This window comes from Silene latifolia, chromosome Y (genome assembly GCF_048544455.1).
Source record: "Silene latifolia isolate original U9 population chromosome Y, ASM4854445v1, whole genome shotgun sequence".
NCBI classification, from domain to species: Eukaryota; Viridiplantae; Streptophyta; class Magnoliopsida; order Caryophyllales; family Caryophyllaceae; genus Silene; species Silene latifolia.
The window spans coordinates 409,490,172-409,497,484 of record NC_133538.1 but is presented as its reverse complement, the minus strand read 5'-3'; the positions used below and the strand labels follow the sequence as shown (position 1 = coordinate 409,497,484).

Below are 7,313 nucleotides of genomic sequence, written 5' to 3'. Positions count from 1 at the left end.
TACCATATATCCATATATTCCAACTTTATTAATTGCTATTTCCTTCCATTCAATGTTATTTCTAATAATTTGAATTTATCTCCAAGTATTTGTCTAGTCTTCTTACTAGAGTTGGGCTCTTTAACTTGAAAGATGCTCCCAGTGTTATCACATAACTTGTGATAAAGTCATTGGTAGAGGAATCTACTCTCATTCCCTACGTTGACCATTTTATCACAATTTACTTAGATTCCTTTTTGTAGAATTTGCAATGGTCGAAACTAAAACACTTCTCTAGTTTCTCACTCCTTATTCAATAAAATTAGCCTAGGATTTCGACAAATCCTTCTCGGTTTGGAAACTAAAGTTTGTGTAACCCTTCAACATATAACTTAGTTTATCATCCAAACATATGAACGAACCCTTAATTCTTCTCAAGAATCTGAAGGATGTTCTTGAAGGCTTTTATATGTTCATTTTATATACACGTTTACCCCTCATTTTAGCTCGGTTTCTATTGATTATCAAACTTTAATTAGTATATTTTTGAGCTAATCTTGTGTTCTAGGTGTATTGTTGTGTTTGTTATGTTTTTGTAGGATTCTAAGAATTTGAAGGCTTTTTCCTATCATTTTATACACCAAGTCCACTTAGCTAAACAAAGACCAAGTGTTGGACTAAGCACGGAGTATTGGAGTGGATTTTGCATGAAGAAATTGGTGGATCAACATGTTTAATTCAAATGTTGTCAAAATCAAAGTCAAGCCCGATACAAAAGTCCAACTTGAAAGTGAAGGCATTGGATGCTAAGGAAGCTTTGGATGCTAGGAATGTGAAGCATTAACCGGGTGATTAATCGCCTCATTAACCACGAACATTGGATGCCCTTTTGCAATTAAGAGGAGAATTAAGGGAATTAACCCGGATTACCACGACCCCGATCGGGGTTGCATGCCCTTTGGATTTTTACTTTTCTTCTTCCTCTCCTATAAATAGGAGAGGTATTCCAAGGTTTTAGGCATCTCAGTTTCACGTCTAAGTTTACTTACAATAGCCTCAAGCATTATATTTCTCTCATTAGTTTTCTCATTTTAATTTACAAATTGTTAAGCATTCCATAGTTAATCTTTCAACATTTTATACTACAAACTATTGTTCAAGCATTTGATATTCATGAATTTGGTTATTGTTATTTATTCTTCCATATAATTTCTCTTCCCTTAAGGTATTTCTAATTCTAAGTTTGCAATTTTACATTTCTATTTTAGTTACCACATAGTTTATAATCAAGTATTTCATTTTACATTAGCATTGTTCCTTTCACATGTTATATCATCAAATTTATATAAATCATATAACCATGTTTAACATTTCTTATAATTTAGTTTGCAATTTACATTTTAGTATGAGTAGCTAAATTTCCTAGTCTAAAGGCTAGGGGAATCATGCAAAATCAAGTATATAACATGTTTAAATAGGTTGATAATAATATTGTTCAATTGTTTCCATCACATGTTTTTATTGTAACGTTTAATCTTTGGTTATCGGTCGCAATCGTAGATTAAGTTTGTTCATTCGTTCTAAAGTCGAGAGGCACGGAATTGAATTAGACTAAGCATGTGTGGTAGGACGACCTAGTCATGGACGAGAGTTTTTCTAGGACCCGGTCTATGGTTGATACTAATGCCGTAAGGTGGGTATCTCTAAACCTAAACAATTGACAAATTTATTAGTACCAAATTTATCATGTTCATATGTTTACCTTTGCATGAGTGATCCGAACCCTTTCGAATCTCTCTTATTATATTATTTACATCACAATCTTTATTAATCATCAACCAAACAAACCAAATCCAAATCGAAGTCGACCTTGATAAAAATCTACCCATAGCAATTCACGACGTAATTCCCGTTCCTTGTGTTCGACCCCTATTACTACATTAATTTGTGTCTAGGGAAATTATCTTTGCATAGGTACGCGATAAGCCTATCAAATTTTGGCGCCGTTGCCGGGGAAACGGTTTTATTGCATTGTGAATTGTCGATTTTTATCTTGTTTTCCTTTGTCTTGGGGAACACTTGTTCCTTGAGACCGTTACTTATCACTTCTCTAGAAATTGTTGTCTTATGCCCAGGTCCTCACGCAAGGGAGATTTGCTTTCACCGGATTCCGATCCCGAGAGAACCTTTAGGAGAAGATGACGTTTTTGTAAGGAAGTGAAAGAGGCCTCTTCTCCCGTACAAGCCAAAAGTGCTAGAATGTCTTACTTAGACGATCTAGAAGCCCTTGAAGAGGAGGAGGTTTCAAGTACATCATCTCCACCACCATCACCATCTACTACCAAAAAGACGGTGAAACTTTCTGATCACTCAAAGCCCACCGCGGCCATGCTTCTGGCCGGAATCACAACCACTCAAATCACCGCGCCGGACTTCGAGATCAAACCGGATTTCATTATCCTTGTGGAGAGGAAGTAATTTGGGGGAAGTCCTTTGGAGGATCCCAATTTGCATGTGCAAAACTTTTGTGATTATTGCTCCATGATCCGTCAAACGGGCTTCACTCAAGCCCAAATAAGGGAAATACTTTTCCCTTTCTCTTTGAAGGACAAGGCTAAGCTTTGGATCAATAGCCTTGACCGCACCGCCATGGGAATCACCAATTGGGAAACTTTGGCTCTAGCCTTCTATCAAATGTTTTTTCCACCGGAGAAAACTCAAACTTTGAGGAGCCAAATCACCGAATTCCGTCATCAAGCTCTTGAGAGCTTATATGAGGCTTGGGAGAGGTAAAAAGAGCTTCAAAGGCAATGCCCACATCATGGGCTAGATGATTGTTTTCTAGGAATAACATTCTACAATGGATGTTGTGCGGAATCCCGAAGGATTCTTGATTCCGCCAACAATGGGCGGTTTGATCAAATTGACAGCGACCTTGCTCATGCCACGATCGAATCTATGGCGGTCCATGATGCCCAATATGTCAATTCCCGAGTTGTGCCATCCAAAGGTAAAGAAGAATCCTCCAACAACTCCGTTTTGCTAGCTAAAATTGCCTTGCTCCAACAACAATTGTCGGAAAGGGATGCTAGAGATTCCGTTCAACAAGTCAATGCTATGTCTTCAACAAGCCAAATCGTTGTGTGTGATGGTTGCGGAGGTCGGGTCATTATGCCGCTCATTGCCAAGCTCCTATTGAAGAGGTAAATGCCTTTCTAGCTTTAAGACAAAATGCTTATCCACCGGCTACATTCTTACACACATATAACCCAAATTCAAGATTTCACCCGAATATGTCTTATAGAAGCAACAATGTGCTAAATCCTCAACCACAACCCCCACCACAACAAAATGCCTATGTCCCTCAAAAACAAAAATATGTCCCTCCACCGGGTTATCAAAATCAACAAAGGCCCCCACAAAACAATTTCCAACAAAATCAACCTCCACCACAAAATGCCCAACAAAACAACCAAGAGGGAGGTAAGCTTGAGGGCTTGATAGTTCGTATGCAAAAGGAATTTTTGGCTCAAATCCAAAAGAATGAGCAAGCTCAAAATGCTGCAATCAAAATGTTGGAGCAACAAATGGCTCAATTGGCCTCATCTAGCTCTTCAGGGAAATCGGGTCAATTACCCCCTCAAGGTGAGCAACCACATGCTACCCTTAATACTATCTCCTTAAGAAGTGGTACAAAATATGATGGGCCATCCATGCCCAAAGAAAATGAGGAGGTGCTTGTTGAGTTGGAGATTTCTCCAAATGATAAGGCAAATGAAGAAATTCCCAAGAAAGTGGATGACCCACTTGTTGTTGTTGAGAAAGCCAAGGAAGTGGAGGATGCTCCTCCAAAGAAACATGTTGAAGCAAAGGTCACGGAAAAAGTCAAAGTGCCATTTCCTCATAGATTGGCAAAGAATCAAAAGAATTCTTAATTCGGTAAATTCATGGAAGTTGTGAAGAATCTAGAGGTAACCGTTCTTTTTACCGAATTAATCACTCAAATTCCATCTTACACTAAGTTCATGAAAGACATTTTAACTAAGAAGAGGACTTTTGATGAGGTTGAAACAATAGCTCTCATCGCCGAGGTGAGTGCTCTTTTGCAAAACAAGTCCCCTCCTAAGTTAAAAGATCCCGATAGCTTTTCTATTCCATGCACAATTGGCACCTACCAAATTGATAAAGCTTTATGCGATTTAGGTGCTAGTGTGAGTGTAATACCTTACTCTATTTGTGCTAAGCTTAATATAGGAGTCTTAAAATGCAATAGTGTCACATTGCAAATGGCGGACCGTTCTATAAAACGCCCTTTGGGAGTTTTGGAGGATGTTCCCGTTAAGGTTGGCAAGTTTTTCATTCCGGTTGATTTTATTGTTCTTGACATGGCCGAAGATGCCGAAATCCCAATAATTTTGGGAAGACCATTTTTACAAACCGCGGGTGTGTTAATTGATGTCAAGAACGGTAAAATTACATTGGAAGTGGGTGACGATAAGGTCACATATAATTTGAATAGTGCCATGAAGAGTCCAATGATAGAAGAGTATTGTTATTCTATTGACATTTTGGATGTTGTTGACATTGTTATAGAAGACTCTACACCTCGATCTTTATCTAAAGATCCCTTGGAGGCACTCTTGCTTTTAGAATTATTTGCAGGTGATGATGAGATTGGAAATGAGGATATTGATGCTTTGGAGCAAGAATTGGATGGAGAGGAGCTATCACTGGAGGAGAGCTCACACTTTATAGGCTTGGTTGCTACACCTCAAGATCTTGAGGTACAAAAACCCGAGCTTAAGCCCCTTCCTTCCAATTTGAGGTATGCTTTTCTAGATGATGAGGGGATGTGTGCGGTAATCGTTAGTGCTAAATTAGATGAGAGTCAATTGGCTAAATTGCTTCATGTCTTAAGGTCTCACAAGAAAGCCATTGGTTATAAACTTGACGATTTAAAAGGCATAAGTCCCGAATTGTGCATGCACCGAATTAATCTTGAGGAAGATCATAAACCATGTGTCCAAGGTCAAAGACGACTAAATCCTAACATGCAAGAAGTGGTCAAAAAGGAAGTGCATAAATTGTTAGATGCGAGAATTATCTATGCGATTTCCGATTCTAAATGGGTGAGTCCGGTCCAAGTGGTTCCTAAGAAAGGAGGAACCATCGTAGTAAAAAATGATAAAAATGAGTTAATTCCAACTAGATTTGTGACGGGTTGGAGAATGTGCATTGACTATAGGAGGCTAAATCTAGCCACCAAGAAAGATGGTGTGACCATTATTTGCGCACATTTAGTCCCCTAATTGAGCCTATTTTGCATACTATTATAGCATTTCATGGCCATTTTATCCGTCAAAACCTTCCTATTTGCTTTTCTATCGAATTTCATATGTTTTGTAGAAAAGGAGATAATAAGGCGGAAATTCCCGTCTTTCGTGCATATTTGGAAGCTTATTGATGATATTAGATGGACTAGTATGAAGAAGAGGCAAGAATGATGACCAATGATGTGGGAATAAAGAGTATATAGAAGGGTCATAAGGTTTAAAGGAAGGAGGAAAAGCAAGGAAGCCATTCATGAAGAAAATTGCTCGGAACGCAAACCAAGAGTTGCTCCTTTGGCTCTGAAAATATGCTAGATGGAACGGCGTCGAAAAAACAAGTGATCTAGGCTTTTGAATCACTCCAATAGGAGTCCGGATGAGAAAATGACGTCCGTTTTACAATCCGAGGTCAAACAAAGAAGTCTGTTCAGAATCCGCGCGTCCCGAGTGAAGACGCTCGTCTTCCCTACAATCCGCTCGGATTGCTCCAAATCCGCTCGGATTCCCTCTCTTTTTTCCCGAGCGTCTTGCTCCAAATCCGCCCCGTCTTCCCTCGCTACAATCCGAGCGCCCCGAGGCTAATCCGCTCGGATTCCTTTCCAGCGATTTTCGTGTTCTTCAAGCTCCGTGAAAGATGCCCTTCCTTCGAAAAATACCGGCTCATCCCTGCTCTAAACTCAAAAGTGTAATTACTAGTTTAGCCCTTAGTTAACCCTAATGCATCCACCTAATTTCCACTATAAATACCCCATTTGTAATAATCCTTAGACACAAGTTTTTAGAGTAGAAAATCCTTCTTTAGATTAGATTAGGAGTAGATTAGAATAGATTACTCTTTAATCTTTCCACAAATTACACATTAATCTCTCTTTAATTATTGTTCAAGTTTATTATTCAAGTTTGTTATTGGGTAATTGAAGATTATTGGGTTATTATTGGGAGATTGACAACCTTCCATCAATCATCAAGTTCTTCTATTATTCTTTGCATTATTATTTGGATCACCTCAAGTTTGGTATAATTCCTTTACTCTTTAATCTTTATTGTTCATCTCTTCATTCTATTATCATGTTTATACTTGTTGTGATGATTGACACCATTAATGACATGTTTCCCATGATGATGAGTGAGTAGTTACTTAGCTAGGATTAGTGGGTAATTAAGGGAAACCAACATGGGATTGATTCATGCTTAATCTAATATGTTCACATGATTAAATTGCTTGCTTGTTGTGATGTCAACTTCATGCACATGTTATGTTTGATGAAATGCTAAGCCTATGAATCCTTGCATTTTTACCATCTCTTATCTACTCAACTTGACTCGTAAGATATAAACCAACTCGAGTCTTGTTAGACCATGCATAGAAGTTGAATAGGAGGAAAGTAAGTCGACTTGTAGGTGTTGTACAATCTAATCGATTCGGCTCCGGGACCCAACTCTTCCTAAGAACCGTAAGATATAACCCAACTCGGTTCCTCCACAACATTAATTGCTTGCAACTTTGTAAACATGTTTGTATGATCAACACCATGAATCCCCTATGACCCCATGATATCCTAGCACCTTTAATCATTTGTTTACATCTCTTTGTTCATTGTTTGCTTGTTTATTGCTTTTATTAGATTAGAACACAACTACAAACCCAACCAAATTGTGACACTAGCATAAATTGAGATAGATAGACTTAGAACCCAAAGCACACCGTCCCATGGATCGACCTCGACTTACCGCTAACTAGTAGTTTGTTGAGTATTATAAATGTGTTTGATTGGATGAGTGACGACATCGTCCGTATCAAAATGGCGTCGTTGCCGGGGATGGTGCTATGTGATTAAGTTCTTGCTTGTTTGTCTATTTTAATTTTGCTCTAACCTTGAGGAACAGGATTGTTTTTACCGTTTTCTTGTAGTTTCCTTGTTTGTAGTTATATCTTTGTCCTAGTTTTGATGATGACCGAAGGCTTGGCACATGGAGTATGTGGTGGATCTTTTGAGTATGACC

At 38.5% G+C, this 7,313-nt stretch overlaps 1 non-coding gene across 1 annotated transcript; it reads right to left on the bottom strand.

Annotated features, from left to right (window-relative positions):
* Positions 1–2,700: 2,700 nt before the first annotated feature.
* LOC141635311 (small nucleolar RNA R71) lies at positions 2,701–2,807 on the bottom strand. Its single transcript, XR_012540009.1, has one exon. It is a non-coding gene; the product is annotated as a small nucleolar RNA R71 (small nucleolar RNA).
* Between the last annotated feature and the right edge of the window lie 4,506 nt (positions 2,808–7,313).